Source organism: Drosophila miranda, chromosome XL, assembly GCF_003369915.1.
Source record: "Drosophila miranda strain MSH22 chromosome XL, D.miranda_PacBio2.1, whole genome shotgun sequence".
In the NCBI taxonomy this organism is placed as follows: domain Eukaryota; kingdom Metazoa; phylum Arthropoda; class Insecta; order Diptera; family Drosophilidae; genus Drosophila; species Drosophila miranda.
Window position 1 is genome coordinate 18,791,600 of NC_046673.1, and position 20,931 is coordinate 18,812,530.

Consider the following 20,931-nt stretch of genomic DNA (forward strand, 5'->3'; position numbering starts at 1 on the left):
GCCCCTTAAGCGATTGTATCTCTGGCTCTGGTATCTTATTTTGCAGTGAAATGTTCGCCCTTTAAGTTATGCGTCTTTGGCGACCCTTCAAATGACCTCCCCCGACAAATTGCAGTGGCATTCGAAGTGTCGCCAGATGACGGAGAGTCTGGAACAGGCGCTGGCTGCTGGCGGTGGCAAGTGATGCGTGCGGTGAATGTTGCCACGTTGCCACATTGCCATGGATGCCATTTGGAAGCGAAGCTTCGACTGGCTTCTGGTTCCTGGTTGTGCACTCCCACTCCCCCTCTCCCTGTCTCTCCCTCTTGGCCACTTTTGCCGTTGCAATGTCCGTTATGCCGGCATCAGACAGCCGAGAGCCCCCGCCCCCTCCCCCGCAGCTGCAAATCATTTTAATGCGGTTACAAGCAAGGCCTTGCCCCATGCAACACCCCCACCGTCGCCGCCGCCGCCGCATCATGTAAATAAAAATTATGAAAAGTTGTCGCGGGGCAGCGCGTGGCAAAAATCCACATAAGTATGCATTTAAAAATAATTTATGGCAAATGGCAAAAAAGGAAGCAGAATGAGCGGTAGAGGGGGGCACGTCCATGTCCGTGTCCGTGTCCGTGTCCGCCTTTAAGCGAACTGAGATCCGGCTGGAGCCCTGAATGGATGGATGGATGGTTGGATGGATGGTTGGATGGCAGGACAAAAGTGCGCTTAATGAGGCTCAACGCAACAACATGCCGCAAAACGGTGGGCGGCAGGCCAGACTCGTCGTCGGCCCCGTCGATGTATCTCCCTTTCTCGCTCTTAAAGATCCAAAAAAGAGCCTTTAACATTTCCATGCGATTCGATGTACAATTTTCTGTGCATTTTTCTACCATTTTCATGGGGGGGTTTTTTTTTCTCTTTTTTCGTTTTTTTTTTTCTTTTTTTTCTTTTTTTTTTTTTTTTTTTTTTGGTATTAATTAATGATGGCCGCCCCCCGCCTCTGTGTTTCGTTGCGCTATGAAAAATGCGCATAAAATATGAGCATAAAATATTTACAAAAAAATTCCACTACTACACATGTGCAACGCCCCCGCCCCCGCCCCCGCAGCCGCCGCCCCCTGCCACAAATCGGAAGCAACATTAACTGTCATTGCAGTTTGTGGGCTCTCTTTAAAGAGAGAGCGAAAAGGAGGAGGAGGAGGAGGCCAGGCTTGGCCCAAACCAGGGCATTATTAACAGGCAACTCTGCCAGAACGTCTCTGTATGTGTGTGTGTGTGTGTGCGTTATGGCCTGGCCAACGTCCATGGCCTAAAGCTGGCGGCGTAGAAATTACATTATATTTTACAAGCGGCCAGGACCCACAGCCAGGACCATTGGGGGAAGGCGGGGCGGACCACGGTTGGCATATTGTTACGGCTCTCTGCGCCCCCCACCCCCACACACACTCTTCGAGGATGCCGGCATACAAAATGTAAAATATTAACATACATTTTCACAATGAGGCAAGAGAGGAGTCGAGTCGAGTCGAATCGAATCCTGAACGTGGGCGTGCCAGCAGCGCCATGTACTTTGATGCCCGTGTCCTGCCTGGTCTCCGCCTGCACGGTGTTAAATATTTTGTAATAAGCACAATAAACCACAGGCGAAACAAGTTTCTGCGAATTTCACGCAAACAAAGAACCGAAGCATGGCATACACTCCTCGAAGGTGGAGGGGTTATGGGTTATGGTAGAGGAAATATATAGGAAAATAGAGGAGAAGAACGAGGAAAGTAGAAATATAAATAAAGAGAAGAAAGAAACCCATTTGATTGGAATTTAAAATTATTTAAATAGGTCTGTGTTTCTTTTTTCCGAAACGTAACCCGTTTTCATTTACTTTTATATATTTTATTTTTATATAAAGTAAATATAATTCATTATATAAATTATTATAAAAATTATATTTATTTTATTTTATTTATATATATATTTGTTTAGTTTATTATATTTATTTTTTTATACAATATATATTTTTTAAATTCCTTGAAACTTCACTAATTTAATTATAAATAATTAATTAATAATTATAATTTAATTAATTTTGATTTGAAAACCCCTGAAAATAAGCAAAAGATCACTTTTGTGGTATTTTTTTGTTATTTTTATAGTCATGTTTTACTTTAATTTTTTTCTCCTTTCAAAAAATAGATTTTTGATAAAAGTTTTTCCGCAAAAGTGTCTCTAAAATATTGAAATATGTGAGAAAAATACCATACAAATAAATAAAAGTTAAATAATAACAAAAAGTAATAAATAAATAAATAAAGCTCGGTTTAAATTTTACGAAGCCAAGAAATGTGTGGCTTAAATTAATTCTAGATACAAAATTACAAATTATTTTGCGTAAAATTATAAACAGCAGTTAATAGAAATTCGCAAGAATATATGGCCCCAGCTTTCGCTGAAATCTGAGCTTGAATTGAACGCCACTGTTAAGGTTAACAGCTGTAACAGAGCGCAACCTCGCTGTTAGCAGCCCAGGCTAACAGCCTGTTAAAGCTGCTGGGTAGGGCGCTCGGTTAACAGAGGAAGACCGCTCTCAGCTAGCAGCCAATTACCGCGCCAGGGCTTAACAGTCTGCTGCCGCTCCAGGTTTCTGCTCTCTGTTAACAGTCTGCTGCCGCTCCAGGTTTCTGCTCTCTGTTAACAGTCTGTTACCGCTCCAGAGTAAAGCTCTCTGTTAACAGCCTGTGGCCGCGCTCTTTTAACAGACAGTTAGATCGCCCTCTGCCTCGCTCTCGCTCTTCAGCCTCGCTCTCAGCAAAAACTCTACTACTCTTTCCTTATTGTTACTATTTCTAAAGGCTATAAACTTCTCCTCTCATACATCTCCAACATGTACCCATCATAAAGATATTCTTTCACCAACAATAACTGAAGTTTGATTCAATTTTGTGCCCAAAACCTTAAAGTTTTTCCCACAAAGAACTGTTTTCTGATCCTGGGATCGCACTCTGATCGGAGGGCAAGCCAAGACCCGACAGCCCCAACAGCAGTCATAACAGGCCATAACTTGAGGCCCTAACAAGCCCCGAAATTTATGCACATCGATGGTAGGACGGGAAACGGAAGGGGAAGAGGAAGGGGGGGAAAAGGGGCAAAGGCTGGCCCGGGGGACACCAATTGAGTGTCTCACCCGCTGAGCGGGCCACGAGCCCCCAAACCCATCCGCCGGCGCTGGCTACTGCCTGATAATGGTTCAATTATTTTTCCGCCCTATTTAACTGCAAGTAAAACGGGAGACTGGGGGGTGACTGGGCGGCGGGGGGGGGGGGACTACCTCGAAAACGTGAACCGCTCCGCTCTCTGGCTATGGCTCCGGCTCTGGACAATGGGCAACCGACCTCAACGCTCCCCGGATATGTTGAACAATTTTCCGGCCATGGACAAGGAGGCAGACGTGCAACACACACACACATCCTCTTCGTTGTTCGCTGTTCGGCTTTTCCAACCGCAAAAATTTGTCACACGTCATATGGCCACGCCCCAGTTTTGAGGGCAACGCCCCCCCGCCCGCACTCCACCACCACCACTCTTCGGTCACACGTTAGACATTCGAGGGGGGGGAGGGGGTCTGTGAACAAAAGCTCTTTATATGCGGGCGGGCATTGTCAGCTCGTTAAATGGTCAGAGGGGGTGGTGGGGGGTGGTGGGTGGTGGGGGAGTCCTCTTCACCCACTTCATCTAATGGCTTCTTTTTCCAGGCCTAAGGGAAAGGCTAAGGTGTGGACTCCAAGCCAAGGGAATGCCTGTGACAGGAGGAAGTCCCATAATGGACGCTTCCAAAAAATACAAAAAAAACCAACCACAATTCCACGGGGAAAACCTCAAAGATAACAGATAGATAGATAGATATCCAGAAATACGACCTACAGACCAGGGATCGTGGGGATTATTATTATAATTATTTATATTTGATTATAAAAATAATTGAAGCCATAGAGTTCCTTTATTTTTTTAAAGCATACTTTTTCTAAAGCATTCTTTTTTAAAAGCCATAGGCCTTTATTTTTTAAGCATCATTTTTAAAAGCCATAAAGCTTTTTTTTATACATTATTTTTTAAACGCCATAAGACTTTTTTTTAAGCATCTTTTTGAAAAGCCACAAGCCTTTTTTTTTGAAGCATCATTTTTAAAAGCCATAAGGTTTTTTTTTAATGATCATTTGTAAAAGCCATAAGGCATTTTTTTGGAAGCATCATTTGTTTTAAGGGATTTTTTTTTTTAAAGCATCATTTTTAAAAGCCATAAGACTTTTTTAAGCATCTTTTTCAAAAAGCCATACGATTTTTTTTTTTAAGCAGCTTTTTGAAAAGCCATAAGGCTTTTTTTTTAAAGCATTCTTTTTTAAAAGCCATAACGTTTTTTTTTTAAAGCATAATTTTTACAAGCCATAAGCCTTTTTTTTAAGTATCATTTGTAAAAGCCATAGGGATTTTTCTTTTTAAAGCATCATTTTTAAAAGCCATAAGGCTTGTTTTTTAAGCATCATTTTTAAAAGCTATAAGCCTTTTTTTTGTTTAAAACATTATTTTTTAAAAGCCATAGCGCTTGTTTTTAAGCATTATTTTTTAAAAGTCTAAAAGCTTTTTTTTTAAGCATTATAATTTTTTCTGTGACTGTTGTATAAGCAATAAGTAAATGCAAAGCCTTTACTATTAAAACAAAAAAAAAAAAACAAAAAATGTATAGCAATTTTATTTTAATTTTAATCATATTTTGAGTGGGTTTTAAAGAAAATTAAGTACAAAGCAAAGACTATATTTGTGGGTTAATATTTTGCTGGACTTTAACCCTAAAGTGTTCCAATATCGTTTAAATATAGAACTTCTGAGGTTTGAACGTTAGAGATCTTCGGGTTAAGGTCTCTTCACACAAAAATGTTGAAGGAAATACCTAAAATTCGGTTTAGGGACCGGAGATGCCAGCTTTTTATCGAATATTTCTGTGAAATCCGCACACAGGTTGCGGAGGGCGGGAGGGAGGATGTAGGAAGGATGCGTCTTTTTCACAACTTGAACTAATTTCTGAAAATTATTAATGATGTTGATGGCCAATTGAAGGCGTTGAATCGAGGCTGCAAAGAGACAGGGACAGGGACAGGGACGGGGACAGGGACAGGGACTGGTGCAGTGCCAGTGGAAAAATGATTTTGCGAACGCGTCTGGGCATTTAACATTAATTAACATTAATATAGAAATCCACCACTTGAACGGAGCGCAGGACCTGCTCTGTGCTCCTGCTCCCTGCTCCCTGCTCCGGCTCCTGGCTCCTGCTTCTTCTGTGGCTCGACCCGCAGGCTGCCCCTCGCGCTGAACTTTAATAACTCAGTTAAACAGCTTATGGGGCAATTTGCGGGGCCGCAAAGTGTTTGGCGTCCGTTCTCGGTGCCTTGGTCCTTCGAGCAGAAGTCCTTTCCGGTCGCCGTTGCCGTTGTCGTTTCCCGTGTGCACTTTTTGAAATTCTCCGCTCGTTCGCCGTTCGTTCGGTTTCGGCGGATACCGAAATTTAATTTCCTTTGTAGCAATTTTTATTGCTATTTATTATTATGATTATTATGTAGTGCTCGTCGGCAAGGACACGCCAAAAGGCAAGGGGGCTCTCGCCGTCTCTCCATCTCTCTCTCTCTCTCTCTCTCTCTCTATTTCTGGTCGTTATGGCCATAAATTTGTTTGCCCGCCGCCTGGGCCTGCCCGACTATAGTATCGATGGGTCCATCGATGGCCTCTCGCTGGATATGCAAACAACAATATTTGCGCAAATTGTTTGGGACGCTCCTGGGGGCCGCCCTTCGTGTGCAGGATTTATGATGCCCCACTGTTGCTTCGCCTGATTATCGTCTGGTATTAAATGTCCAACTGCTTGTAAAACTATAAAATTTCATGATTTATCTGCCCAGAGACTCCTCGCAAATTATGCTGACAGCGAGACAGCAAGAAAAGGAACGAAACGGCGACCGTCCCAAAGGACCACAGAAGGGACCCTTTTTTTTATGCATTTTTGGGTTAAATCTGTTTTGGGGCCGAACGCCGGGGGCGCTCTAAATTAAACCACAAATAAGCATAAGCATATGAATATTCCAGACGGTTCCCGGGGACACTTTCGGTGGCAAATCCTTGAGCTCATAATTTCTCCATCTCCTTTTCTCTCGTTTCATTTCAGGTCTTTCGAGCGAGCGACAAGCCCTGGAAAAAAAACTCTGAAAAAACTGAAAAAAAAACCAACTTAAAGTTCGGGTAAGTCTCTGAAGGAGCGGCTGGGCCGTGGTGCCGTGGCGCCTCCTTTTGTGGCCCGTAGCTCGATAATGAAGTTGAATGTGTTGACAAGTTTATTTGCTTAATTTTTGCCCGGCACGCCATTTTTGAGTTGCCAGCGACTGTCGCGGGGGCCGCCAGAAAGAGGCCGCCGGGAGTGGCCGCCAACGCCCCCAAGGGGGGGTGGGGTGGGGCATGGGGCGCGGCTCCGCTACGCGCTGACAGGACCCGTTCCATCACAATGATGAGTCGTCGTTGATAAATACGAAACGAGGTTACGCACACGATGGTCGGGGTTTGGGGTTGGTTTTTCGGGCGAATGGATGGATGGGTGGGTGCTTCAAGAGGCCTGCCACTGCCCGTGCCCCTGCCCCACGTGGCACTCAACTTTCGACTAAAACTGCAGGAAAGGAGGCTGCTTTTTTGAAAGCCTTGAAGGGAGACTTTTTAAGAACTAACCTCAAAATTATCAAAAATTTATATTAAGGAATATCCGAAGATCCTTAGATCCTTGGCTCGACAAATGCTTCCATTCCAGTTCTCTTCAATAGGGTTTGTTCTGGAAGTTCTTAGGTTTTGAGGCTATGATTTTGGTATTTTAATATATTCTTTGATAAATCCCTGAAGATATATCTCTAAATTCTGTCTTGTCTCGTATTTTATTGGATTTTCCATCTTTTTTTAAGAAAATGCCTTCCATTGAAGGACAATCGAGGCCTACATTCATACACGATCGATCGATGTTCGATGACAGACAGCGGCACGGATGGAACTTGTTGTAACAAGACGTATTCGTGGATGATCGATGATCGATGGTCGGCTTTGAGTGTGGCATGGATCGAACCTGTTGTAACGAGACCTATCTATGCCTGATCGATGATCGATGGTCGGCTATAAATATGGCACGGTTGGAACATGTTGTAACGAGACATATCTATGCCTGATCGAAGTTCAATGTTCGATCTACGAATGTTTGATCCTGCATGGTTGCACAGACAGCGGCTCTGGTCGAGCCTGTTGTAACGAGTTAAAAACTAGAAGCTGTCCGAGCCCTAGCCATCCCCATTTTTCTGCATTTCTATTTGGTAAACTCGACTTTCCCTGAGCTCCACACGCACCAAAGCCCCCTCGCCGCCTGAATCCTCCTTCCATATCCTTTCGTTTCAATTTCTGCGGCCAATTAGAGCGCTTTGACGCCGCCTCGGGGTCAATTGGCGTGCCATTTGCTTATTTTGCCCCCAAATTGCGGTCATAATTTTGTAGCTCACTGTGTGCCGTGTGCTCTGTGTGTGCCCTTCTTTTTGTGGTTTAGTGAAAGGGCTTTTCCGACAAATTAATAATTATATGAATGGGAAAATGGAAAATGCAAAACTTTTCCATGAATAAAATTTATTCGCAGGGTATTCGGCAGGCGGACAGCCCGTCAGCGAAAGGCTCGATTCGGCTGTTTGACAAAGTAATAAAATAATTATTAATTAGGCGAGCGAAAGCCACAGAATTATTCAGTTGTGTGTGTGCGTGTGTAATATTTAATTTAAGAATTTTGAGCAATGACCGGGCAATGGACCGGCAGCAGGTTCATTTATCGATTCCCGGTTTTAGGGGGATTTTCGGAAAAGCCTCAAGATCAAGGAGTTATCCATTGTGAGCAGTGAACGATCTCAGAGACGAGAGTGACGAGAGCCATAACAGAGAGCGGTAACGAGAGACGTAACAGAGTGCCGTAACAGAGAGCCGTAACAGAGGGCGGTAACGAGAGACTCAACAGAGAGCTGTAAATCCAAATCCACAGGCTGTTAAGGGTTTTGTTCTTACAGCGAGGTTTTAGGGGAATTTTTTGACAACCCTCAACATAAAAGAGTCATCCAAAGGCCGCCTTGTTGCTCCTTGCTGTTGCTGTCAGGACAGGATCAGGAGAGGCAGGCAGCTGCATATATTAGCCAACTTTACCCCCGTTTTCCCCTTCATAGTTTACCTTTTACTGCCCCTCTCTCTTTCTCTCTCTCTCTCTCTCTTTGTCCATGTCTGTGCCTCATCGCAAAAGTTCGCTCAACGGAAACGGAAATAATTTGTCATTTTATTTATATTTTATGATTATTTATTTTATGCCAGCATTTTGCCGGGTCTTCAGCCTCGGGATTGAGCCACGGACCCGGGCTCACACATACATTAGCATTAGTTTTTTTGGGCAACGCTAACGGACTTCCTTCCGTCGCAGGGCCGCGTCATGTGGCCGTTTCAAGTGCCACAAATTGTTGCATGCTTAGTCTGCCTTTCGGGGGTGTTTTCGGGGCACAGTGGGCCACATCAGCGATGTGCTGAGAGGGCTTGCTCGTGCAAGCTGCCACAGCCACTGTGCCACAGCGAGTAGTCGGTCTGTGGGCAGTGCCTGTCGCTGTTCCGGCTCTAAGGCCCATTCCTCATCGCATATCGCTTACTGGCGCATACTTGGTGGCCAGCCGCCAGTCGCCAGTCGCCTGGTTGTACATGTCACATGCCCACTGCCCTGCCCAGCACTCGCCTTTTTTTTTGCTGCTCCTGCTGCTAAGGGTGTTTGTGTGTGTGTGTTTTGACCACATTGCTGCCAGTCGTCGTCGTCCCCTTGTCGTTTTTCTTGTTTGTTGGCTTGTTCAACAAACTCGTGCGTAATTTTGCCGACCTCACTCCCACACCTCCACACCTCCACTCCACTTCTACTTCATAGATGTATTCATGCTGGCAGTGAGAGCAACAGAGTGTACAGCTAACAGAGTGACAAGGGGAGAGAGAGAGGGAATTTACTTGCACCTCAATGCTAGATCTATGTACAGATCTTGGGCAAGAGCCCTGTGGATTGTAAGAGCGGTCCCAGAGAGCGATAACAGAGAGCCCCCTACGGAGAGTCCCAACAGAGAGCCCTAACAGAGAGACCTAACAGAGAGGCCCCTACAGAGAGCCCTAACAGAGAGCTGTAACAGAGAGCTGTAACAGAGAGCCCCCTACAGAGATCCCCCTACAGAGAGCCCCCTACAGAGAGCCCTAACAGAGAGCCCTAACAGAGATCACCAACAGAGAGCCCCCTAACAGAGAGCCCCTAACAGAGAGCCCTAACAGAGAGCCCTAACAGAGATCACCAACAGAGAGCCCCCTAACAGAGAGCCCCTAACAGAGAGCCCTAACAGAGAGCTGTAACAGAGAGCCCTAACAGAGATCACCAACAGAGAGCCCCCTAACAGAGAGCCCTAACAGATATCCCTAACGGAGAGCCCTAACAGAGAGCGGTAACAGCGAGCGATAAAAGAGATCGGTAACAGCGAGCGGTAAAAGAAAGCCGTAACAGGGGGCCCTAACAGAGAGAAGTAACAGAGAGCGCTCTTAGAAAGAGCTCTTAGAGAGCGATAGCAGATAGCGATAGCAGATAGCGATAGCAGAGGGCGGTAACAGAGGGCCCTAACAGAGAGGCCTAACAGAGATCGTTAACAGTGAAAGGTAACAGCAAACGCTCTCACAGCGCCGTAACAGTGATCTGTCTCAAACAGATCCGCAGGCTGTTAAGGCACTTGCTGTTACAGCGAGCGTTAACAGACTGTAAACCCGTAAAGCTGCTAACAGGCGCTGCTTTAGACTCCCTCTCTCTTCTCCTCCAGTGCTTTTTCCTTCAGTTTATTTCAGCCCGGGCCTTCCCCCCACTTCTGGCCCCTTTTCCGCATACATGTTTCACGTCTCTCGTTTCCATTGGCCATTTGCCTGGATTCTGTATGGCTGACCACTTGATACAGTGATTTTTCATGCCATGATTAATTAACTGAATCGCTCTCTCTCTCTCTCTCCCTGTCCCTGCCCCATTCGTACAATAAATACTTGTATATTTAGGCCAGAAACAGAGCCGCCACTCCCCACCCCCCGGGGGGCAGGGGCAGGGGCAGGTGCAGGAGGACGGTGCTTGCGGCGTGTTTAATTTCCACTCGAGCACCTTTCCAGCGCCGTTGAAAAACGCAAAGCAAATTGAAAATGAAAAATGGAAAATGGAGAGGGGGAAAAAAAATACACAACGAATAGCAAAGCGAATTACTCTTAATGAGTTGGAAAATGCAAACAAAGCGCAGCATAAAGTTGGCCCACAGACAGGGGGGGGGCGGCACAGGTCGTTGGTCGCTGGTCGCTGAATAAAAAATGAACGCCCCCGCCCCTCCTTAAGGCCAGGAAGCGCGGCCAAAGCGGCCGGATATTACAATACAAAACGAGGCCCAAAGTGAGCGAGGAAACGTGGCCAAAAAGGAATCAAATTAATGCAAACAGTTGAGTGAAAACTATGAGCCGCATTTGGGGCACACACAGAGAGAGAGGGAGAGACCTCTTGACCCAAGCGTTGACTTTTCCAGCACATTGTTTACATTAGATTTGAATATTATTTGGCCGGGGAAAAAAGAAGTGCCTCAAAGGCGAAAAGCCAAGTGCAAAATACCCTCAAGGACAATGGCCAGCTGGGAAATTAAATCAAAACCAAAAGCAGAGCGGGACATTCACTCTCCCCTTTCAATTGGGTCTGGGATCAAAGATCAAATCAAGAGAAAGCGATACTCCATGCCGTTCCGCCTTTGTTCGAATCGAAAGAAAGGACAGAAGGTCCTCGCACACTGCACATCCCCAGTGCTGGGGATAACAATGCAGGTCCTCTGACTGCTGACTTGCTGACTTCTGACTTGGAGTTGAGTTGAGTTGACAAATGTTATTGCGGGCCTTTGTTAGGGTATACATAATGGATGCCTTCATTTCCGCTTCCGAATGCTGCTTCCTCCTCCTCCTCCTTCTCTGTGTCCTGGCCTGGCCGCCCCCATGCGGGTCCTGGCCAGCGTGGAGTGGCTTTATGAAAAACCCAACTGCCAGTAGTCCAGTCTGCGGGATACCTGCAAAAGATATTGCATTCTGTCCGTGAAGCATTTGCTTTTCGGAGTAATAATTATTGATGATTGACTGTGGCCTGCAGATCCTTGAATTGAATTGTCTTCGAATGCCCCATCGTTTGGCAGTCACTTAATTATGTGCCAGCACACTTCAAGGCCGTCCTGCCGCCCACCCAAACCCCACTCCGAACGCAGCATGCCACAGCTTGTGGCGTCCTGCGCGACTCATGTAAATCAAAGGCAAATTTTTCGGCCGCCTTATCAGACAATGGAAATCTTCAGATTGGCTGCCGGGGGCACGACGGGGCACTTCATGTCAATGAAGAAATTTCTGGTGGGGCGGGGGGGCATGTTGCGGCCTCGTGGCAATTAGTCCTTTGGTGGATGGAGTGCTCAGACCTTTTGGGGAAGGGAAAAGTTGAGTTGGGCCCCTTTTCAGGGGGTTTTCACGGAGGAAGGAGAACATTTGAAACGATTTGGATGGCAAACCACCCTACAGATGTCCACCAAATGATAGATAGATGGAATGACAAGAGATCGAGAGACCAAGCTAAGGAAATTATCAAGATATCCATCGTTTCAATGATCTCTAGTCCTCTTCGCATAGTACGACTGAACTGTGGAAATACCACATAAGAAAATACTAATAATTAATGCTAATACAGGGCAAGGCGTATAGAAAAGAACTAATAAAAAAAATTACAAAAAATGTACAAAAAAATGGATTTAATTAATTAAAATTTAAAATAAATAGATTAAAATATAAATAAATTAACAGAAAAAAAATTATTTAAAATATCAAAAAGAATACTGAAAATAAATACTAAATACTAAATCAATACACAAAAATATACAACAAATTTATTAATTAAAATTAATTAAAAATTAAAAATAAAATAAATACTTATACAAAGCGAATAAGCAAAAATTTAAAACAAAGTTTTTAATTATGAATCAATGCAAAAAAATTAGTAAAAATGAAAATAATTAATTAAAATTAAAATGAACTAAAAATGTATATACCAAAAAGAATACTGAAAATAAATACTTATATGGATCCAAAATCGATACACAAAAAAAGGCCAAAAAAGTTAATTAATTAATTAAAATAAAAATTAGCTAACAATTAAAAATACAATAAATACTAACACAGGGCGAATAGATACAAAATCAATATACAAAAATTACCAAAAACTTAAAAAAATTAAAATTAATTAAAATTAAAACGAATTAAAAATCGATACAAAAAAATATACCAACAAATTTCATAAAATAATTAAAATGAATTAAAAATAAAATAAATACTAATACAGGGCGAGTAGATACAAAAATTACACAAAAATATACCAAAAATTTAATTAATTAATTAAAGTTAAAAGAACTAAAGGAAATAAAAATTTAAAAGAAAGAAGAACAAAAACTAAAAAATTAAAATTAGAACCAAATACGAAAAAAAAACCAAAAATACTTTTAAAATACCAAAAACCTAATTTATTAATCAAAATTAAAGGAAAATAAACCAGCAAAAGGCAAAAATATTTCAAAAATAGTTTTAAACAAAAAAAAATCATTTAAAAAAATACTAAAAAAATACTGTCCCCTCTAGCAATTACTTAAATTGGAAATGTATCAATCATTGGGAATTATTGGGCTATAATTTGAATGGAAATAACCAAATACCACAGCCTACAGGAAAATACCAAACGAAAGACATTTAAATGGAAAAGAATCAAGTGATGATTAGGTTTCTGGAAAAGGTGAGGATATTCAAAGACAATGCCATGGAATGCTTTTGTTGGTGAAGTAAATGAAAACGAAGCCATATCGAAGGCACTGAATGGCTAATCCGTGATCAGCAAACCCTCAAGACTTGGGCGACGTTAAGTGCAAAAGCCTTTGAAAGAGTCGCAATCAAAGACAGCCCTGCCTGCCTCCGCAGGAGCTGCATTGACTCCATTTTGAGGCGCCTTCGCTGGCATTACGCCGGGCGGAGTCATCTTTTGGCTCCTTCTGCTGCTCCTCCTTGTGCTTCCCTCTTCTGCTGCTCCTCCTGCTGCTGCTCCTCCTTCTGCTGCTCCTCCTTCTGCTCCTTCTGCTTCCCTCTTCTGCTGCTCCTCCTTCTGCTCCTTCTGCTCCCCTCTTCGGCAGAGTCAATCGGTGTCTTGCACATCCAAAAAAATTGTGAAGTGCTATGCTCTCTACGATGCGGCGCTGTTTATAAACATTTTTATTTGCACATTTGTTTTATGCGGCATTTGCTTTGCTTACTGCATGATGCACTTTCCCCACACACGCACACACGCACACGCAGACACACACGCACACACACACTTGAGAGCAGAGTTTTGGGGACAGGACCCGCTTTTTCTTGTTGATGTTGCAATTGCCAGAAAAAGGAAAAGCCCGACCGGGCAGGGGGGGGGAGGGAGGGGAGGAAAACAAGCTGTGCATAAAAACAAATGGCAAAGGGCGTGGCATGTGGCATGTGGCATGGCTTTCCACTATGGCAATGCCACCAGGCGGCCATCCCGATGATTGTCGAGTGCTTTATTCGATTTTTTGCCCCGTCATCCGTGCTCCCTCCATTCTCTCTCTCTGGCATTTCCTCTACTTTCTCCACAGTGGAGATCAAAATGTGCTGCTGCTGCTGGGTTCTGGGTTCTGGGTTCTGGGCTCTGCTGTTGTTTTGCTTTAATTTGAAATGGCGTGGTAAATCGTTCATCATAAATGTCAAGAGATTTTCAACGAGGATTACGATGCCATACGAATGGCCCAAAAAATGTTGCAACACTCCACTCTCCTCCTCCTGCGGGCCGGGGGTGCCCCATTAAATGCAGTTGGGCAAAAGGAAAACAAAAAAAAAACTCTGGCAAATGGAAAATGGGAAAATGGGAAAATGAGACAATGTTAGGGAATGGAATTCCTTGGACAATTTTTACTTGTTGCTGGAGACTCTCGGGGATTAGAGATTGGAGTTTCTCTCTCTCTCTCTCCACGTTGTGGCTGCCTGTTTGACAATTTTCATTCTCCGTTTGTCCACTTTCCGTTTTCCGGCTCTTGCCGACACTCTAAACATGCTTAAAACAATCCAAACAAATGGCAGGAACAGCCAAAGCCGAGCCGGGCAGCCGGGCAGCCGGTCGGCTGTCAGTTTTAATAAATCGTCAGATGCGCAGCTCTCTGGGCGTGTATCTGTGCATCTGACGGATAACGAACTCTTGACCATCGACCAAAAGCGACAGGCAAAACATGCAGACAAAAGGATACTCCGAAGGAGGACAGATGGATGGTTGCGATGGATAAATATGAGCAGAGAAGATGGATAAGGATAGCTACAGATAGTGGCACGAATGGCCCCAAGGGAACGATATAAATCAGTGTTCCATCTATGGATATTGAAGGATATTTCTTGAATGCAAACACAGCAGATACTCGGAGTTCCAAATCGTACATATAAGTGTCGGAGATGCGTAAGAACAAAGCGTATCTGTGGTCGTTGAGCAGAAGCCAGAATGAGGATGTGGATGGCCTCAAAGGAGGGTCTTAGGTCTCTTGGATCGAGTGCGCAAAGCCACAGGGGAACCCTTCGCTGGCGGTGGAGTTGGCATTTGGCCAGCTAGATCACATACACAGCTCTCGCTGACGTTCTCGCCAACGCCAGCCAGCCTCCGGATCCTCGGTGGGCAGCGTCAGCGAGTGGCGGCAGCTGGGCGACAGGCAGATGTCTAGGCGCGGCGAGAAGTCAAGGCTATAGTCGAGATCCTGCGCTTGCTCGTCGGTAAACGAGGGAGAGATAGAGCGAGAGCGAGAGCCAGAGCGAGAGCCAGAGCGAGAGCCAGAGCGAGAGCCAGAGCGAGAGCCAGAGCGAGAGCCAGAGCGAGAGCCAGAGCGAGAGCGAGAGCAAGAGCGTAAGACAGAGCGAGAGCCAGAGCGAGAGCCAGAGCGAGAGTCAGAGCGTAAGCCAGAGCGAGAGCCAGAGCGAGAGCCAGAGCGAGAGCCAGAGCCAGAGCGAGAGCCAGAGCGAGAGCCAGAGCGAAAGCCAGAGCGAGAGCCAGAGCGAGAGCCAGAGCCAGAGCTAGAGCGGAGAAACACCAGATCTAAAGGCACACAAAAAAAGGGAGTAAACGTGTGAAAATATAGACAAGGAGAAATCAATGACTTCCTCTACGCTCTACAGAAATCAATGGATACAAATAAAGATAGATATAGATATAGATATAGATACAGATACAGATATGTTTGACCCACATAAAAAAATGGTCTGCTAACAAAAAAATGTATTCGCCTTCTACCTCTCTTCGTCTCCCTGTCTCTTCCTCCCTCTCTCTCTGTGTGCGTTTTTCCATTTGACAGTCGAAACTGCTGAATTAATTGATGGAAATTGGAAATTTCCTTTGGTACAGTTGCGCTTTGAACTCTCCAGCAGCAGCGTGTGTGTGTGTGTGTGTGTGTGTGCGAGAAATATAACCAATAAATCGAAGACAAATATCAATCTTTTGGTTTTGACAGCAGCAACAAATGAAAATTCTAGCCAAAATACAACAAAAAAAACGACTAAAAGTTCAAATTTTAATATCTCTTTGGAATGTGCAGAGCCGAAAATTGTAGCAACCGTGGAGGGAAAACCATGACTGGGCGAATTTCCTTTAAGGAAATTATTTTCAATTTGGGTTAATCAATGCAAAGGGAAACAAAAACACACACAAAAAAAAAAATGATTGCAGCGGCAATTTTAGAAAATATTTCAAACCATATTTTGCCTCCCCAGAGGAGCGAGTCCTCCCCCTCCCCCTCTCCCGCCCTACTCGTTGGAGTATTGTACATATATTGTGGCATAGGATTGCGTGCGTGATGTTTGGGGTCTTTGGCAGCTTTGCTCTGGGGCTGTTCCTTGGGCCGTTCGCTCGCGGCGCGTTTGCTGTAATTCAACTAATAAAATATTTACGATACCCGCTGCGACCCCATCCGTGAGTAGTGGAAACAAAAGGTCCTGGAACAAAAACAAAACACAACAACAAAAATGAAAAAAGGGCCACACAGAAAGCCCCGTGTAACCCGTGTAACCCCGAACCACCAAAAGTTAAACAATCGACGCATTCGTGTTTATTTTTACTTTCAATTTTCTGGCTGTCCCCCGCCACCGTACATTTTTCTGTTTATTCATTTTTATACACGTAATAGCCGTTGTGGAGGAGTAATGGGGGGTGATACCTGCTTTAATGGTGTTCGAAATTCGGTTTGAGCAACAAATAGACTGCTTTCTAAGGGGTTTCATCGTTTGTACGGGTATTTTTCAGTCTAGAAAGACAGTAGCGAGTGCCAGACAGTGCCAGCGAGAGAGATTGGAGAACAGCGAGTCCAAAACAGGTGGTTTTCTATCCGAAAGCGTGATTCCCCGCGACCTTTGTATCAGTACAGTCTGCTTTCGATAGGGTTTCATCGTTTTTACGGGTATATTTCAGTCTGGAGGGACAGTAGCGAGTGCCAGACAGTGCCAGCGAGAGAGATCGGAGAATAGCGAGTCCAAAACAGGTGTCTTTCTATCCGAAAGCGTGATTCCCCGCGACCTTTGTATCAGTACAGTCTGCTTTCTACAGGGTTTAATCGTTTGTACGAGTATATTTCAGTCTGGAGAGACAGTAGCGAGTGCCAGGCACTGCCCAAGAGGAACGAGTGATGTGCAGCGAGAGATATCGGAGAATAACGAGTCCAAAACAGGTGTCTTTCCATCCGAAAGGACAGTCAGACTAGGTCAAAACTTTAAGAATGTTGACTGTACCTCTTTAGGGCTTTGCTGTTGTTGCACGAACCGATTAATTTCATTCGACTGAAGCCATTCTCATGTGTCGAATGAATCAGCATCATGCCCCTTGTCAGATTCCATATTCATTCCTCATTTTCTCAAACAAATACTCGTGTGTATTATCAAGAAATCCCCGCCTTAAGTCCACAAGAATATTCAAAGATGATGTGTAATATTTTGTACCCGGGCCTGCCGGTTGTGGAGTTCGGGGAGAGCCACGTCATGGCTGGAGTTAATTTTTCTCTTGATGATTTTCCCTTTTGTTTGCTCTGCTGCCTGCCTTTTAATAATTATCAACGCATTAGTGGGCGTCTCTCTTTCTCTCTCTCTCTGCCATTCTATACCTTTCTCTGGCTTTTCTCTGCCTCCTTTCTTCACTCTCCCTCTCTCTTGCTTTTGCTGCTGGCCTTCCCTTTCTTCTTTGGCCCTGTTTTCTTTTTTCTATCAGGTGCTCATCTGCTCTTTCTTCTCTTGCCTTTTTTTTCTATCAAAATCCTGCGGCATTCTGTGTGGCCTCCGCCCGACAGGTCGGTGGGTGCCTCAGGAAATGCTCTAGCCGCTTAATTATTCACGTTTTGGCTTGTAATTTCCCCGAATGAATGCGGCACGAGGACAAGAGCGGAGAGTGAAGGTGCTGCTGGGGCTGCTGCCGCTGATTCCTGGTGGTTCTATGGTTCTGGTGGTGGCCTGACACTTGTTGGCCGCTGCTGCTGTGGCTAGGCGTCGATTAAAGAGGGAAGTGGGCCGGAGGGCCAGAACAGGAGGCGGAGGAGGCCGCCAGCAGCCAGCATATTTAATTAAATTCTAAACTTGAAGGAAAATGCAGTCGTCGAGAGAGAAAGAGAGAGAGAGAGAGCGGAAGAGAGAGGCGTATAAGCTTTTGTTCTTTACATTTAGCTTTTCCCCCTTTTTTGTAGAAGAACGAAGAAAGTTATACTCTAATTTAAATGGAGTGGCGAGTGCTGTTCAGTGGTTCAGCGAGTAGCGAGTGATGTGCAGTGCCACAACGAGAGAAAGAGAAACGAGCACAGCTTAGCGAGAGGGCTTTAATTCTTCAAAGTAAACCCTCCAGCCAATCCTCCCTCAATCCCAATCCAAGCCTCTCACAAATGTTAGGGTATCACAGGCTTCGTTCTCCGCAGCTTCCTACCCTTTTGTCGCTCAGGTTTTTCTTTACATTTCTCCTTCTGTGTGGTCTCTTTTCGCTCTATTCTCGAAATTATGCTGCAAAATATTCAACAAACATTTTCACTTCATTTCGCGGACATCGTTAGCAGCTCCTCCAGGTCCACACGGCCACGCCTCCATTGTGTACGACGCCTCCTCCGTGGCACCGTGGCACCATGGCGGTGGTGGTGCAACTGATTTTAATTACATTTAATGCGAGACACTTTTTTCCTTTGTTCGGACTTGGACTTCTTTTCTGTGGTGCGGTGCTGCTCTGCGGCAGGACGGACCACCTGCTGGCTACAAATTTTTATTAATGTTAAACGCTAGTTATGCCCCCAAGACACGCCCCCTTTCCACCAGCTGTGACTTTGTCTCTTTGCATATTCATGGCGCTGGCAAATGGTTACGGGGGGGCGGAAGCTTAATGTTTGTTTGTTCATCAAGCAGAATGGCGTCGACAGCTGTAAATGGAATGTGTCAGAGAACTAGGATGGGGAGGAGGGAGAGAGACGAGACACGACAGGAACAAGTGTTGTAAAATGCCAGCGAAATGAAGGGACAAGAGCCGCAAGAAAGAAACGACCCGGCGAGAGAGCTCAAGCGACGAGTGATGCGACAGCGAGAGCCGAAGCAGCGAGTGCCGTGCCCCAGGAACGAGTGATGGACAGTACAGTGCCGCCAAAGTGACAGCGACACGAGCAATTGTTGCACAACAGGGACAAGTGCTGGCAGGACCCAAGCGAAGGGGTAATTGAAAAGTAAAGTTTAAGTGAAAGGACCACAAGGACCAGGAGCAGGAGCCACATTGATTGAAACAATTAAAGTAATCCCTAATCGAGCAGGAAACTTGATCCTTGGGTTGGCTGCTGCTTAAAGCGCTCACACGATACGACTACAGCGAGAGGGAGAGAAATTGTGCATCCCCATCGCAGTGCGTGACTGCTGAGGCATTAATTTTGTTTTCAATCTGCGGTCGCCGTTCATTACATGGAATCCACTAGTGCACTGATTCCACCACTGACCCTCTCCCTCCCTTCCTCTCTCTCTCTCGCGCGCCCGCTTCATCCTTTCAGGCCACATTACTTTTGTGCCTTTTGTGTCCATTTAATGGCATTCGTTCCCTGGCGGGGGTAAATGTTACACAATTTAATGCAAAATAATGATCCGTTTGCGCGATGTGGATGTCCATTCGATGCTCAATCCAATCCCAATTTGATTTGCATAAAATGCCAACCACAAAACGAGGCATCAGCTGTTTGTTAGTCGTCGATTATTGATTAGAAAAGGCAACCCGCGACCGGCTGATGGAATCGCTGTTCCTCACTCTATGGCTTCCCTAAGCTTCATGGATTAATGATGTAACTGCTGCAAAATAAATGTGCAGCAGTCAACACTCTGGGCTCTGCGGCACACTCTCTCTCTTCCGGCAGGCCCCGGCCTCTCGCTGCAATTAAAGCGCGTGCCAGTCTCCAACTGGCGCCGATTGCTGCCTCCCGACAAGCGTTGCAGTTGCGTGTGTGAGCGGGCGACATGCCACACACTGCCACTGCCACTACGTGATTGCGTGATTGGAAATGAGTTCGAATTAAATCCGAGGGGGCGGCAATTAAATGAAATGAAATTTTTTTTTTTTCTTGCCCTCTCCTCAAAAGTCACCCACAAAAGTGGGCTGAAGGTGGGGCAGGGACAGGGGCAGGGGCAGGCAAAGATAAACTGAAATCAATGACAAAAAAAAAAAAGAAAAATACTACAACACTCGACTACTCGTATCTTTCCGTGCGAGAGAAGGTCTAGGTGTTGGTGTGCAGCCAAACGAAAGGAAGACGAAAGTAGAAGCAGAAGAAGCCGAAACAGGAGCAGATAGCAGGCAACAGGGAGCAGGCAACAGGGAGCAGGGAACAGGAACAACTTCCAGTGCACACCAATCATCGAGTACGAGAATACCCTAACCAGCGAGTAGAGCAACGAGTAGATATCTAGGCAACACAAAAGACTGTTTGGAAAGCGTTTGATATTTAGTAGTCCCCCTGTAGAATGTGCTCCCTGTAGTTGTACGTTCCCGGATTCTGCATCCTAAGACCTTTTAGTCGTAGCCTTTAATAAAATCTTTGTAACTTAGATCGTCTGTGGGATCTGTGAAGTGCTGCTCTGTGGGGCGCTTCTTCAGCATCTCCATATATAATCGACAAGCCTCTGTGCCTCCGATCTATACCTACTCCATCAAGAAACTTGGGTTTCATGGCGCACACAAAAATACTCCTAAATCGGCTTGCTTTACCGTTCCAAGGGGACGGATCATCACTTTCGGATGAGTTCGTGTGGGCAAGGGTATCTGCTGTTTCGGGCTGCCACAGCCACGATATTTCTGCGTTGGTGCTGCCTGTAGTTATTGGTATCTGGTTGCCGTGTTAATCTGCTTCCTTCCGCCATATTTGCGCGGCATATTTACGCGTTGCCGTTGCCGTTGCCGTCAGCGTAGCAGCGGCAGCAGCTGCTGCTGATAAGTGCAGCAGCCGTGACAACGGCAACGTTTCGTGGCACTGCCAGTGCTCGACAAAAACGTGCTGACAACAACAAAATCAACAAACAACTACAAAAGATACGAAACGAATGGCAGCGGCAGAGGCAGCGGCATGTCCTTTATTTCCCACCTAGAGCGCCTCCTCCTCCTTCTTCCCTTCTCGCTCGGTGGTTGTTTTTTCTGTTTTTTCCCCCCACCCGACCGACAAGGCGAGCAGCAGTTAACGTGGCAAGGACTTGCTTATCCTGCGAGTCAGTGGCAGAGCCACAGCCACAGTCAGA

At 45.3% G+C, this 20,931-nt stretch overlaps 1 protein-coding gene across 3 annotated transcripts in view; it reads left to right on the top strand.

Moving 5' to 3' along the window:
- The window catches only part of LOC108164714 (zwei Ig domain protein zig-8), a 169,871-nt gene that overhangs the window by 55,771 nt on the left and 93,169 nt on the right, over positions 1 to 20,931 (top strand). For all 3 annotated transcript variants that reach the window (XM_017300592.2, XM_017300593.2, XM_033387911.1), the window contains one exon: positions 6,182 to 6,255. The gene's annotated coding sequence lies outside the window, so the exon portion shown is untranslated. The remainder of the gene's footprint in view (positions 1 to 6,181; positions 6,256 to 20,931) is intronic.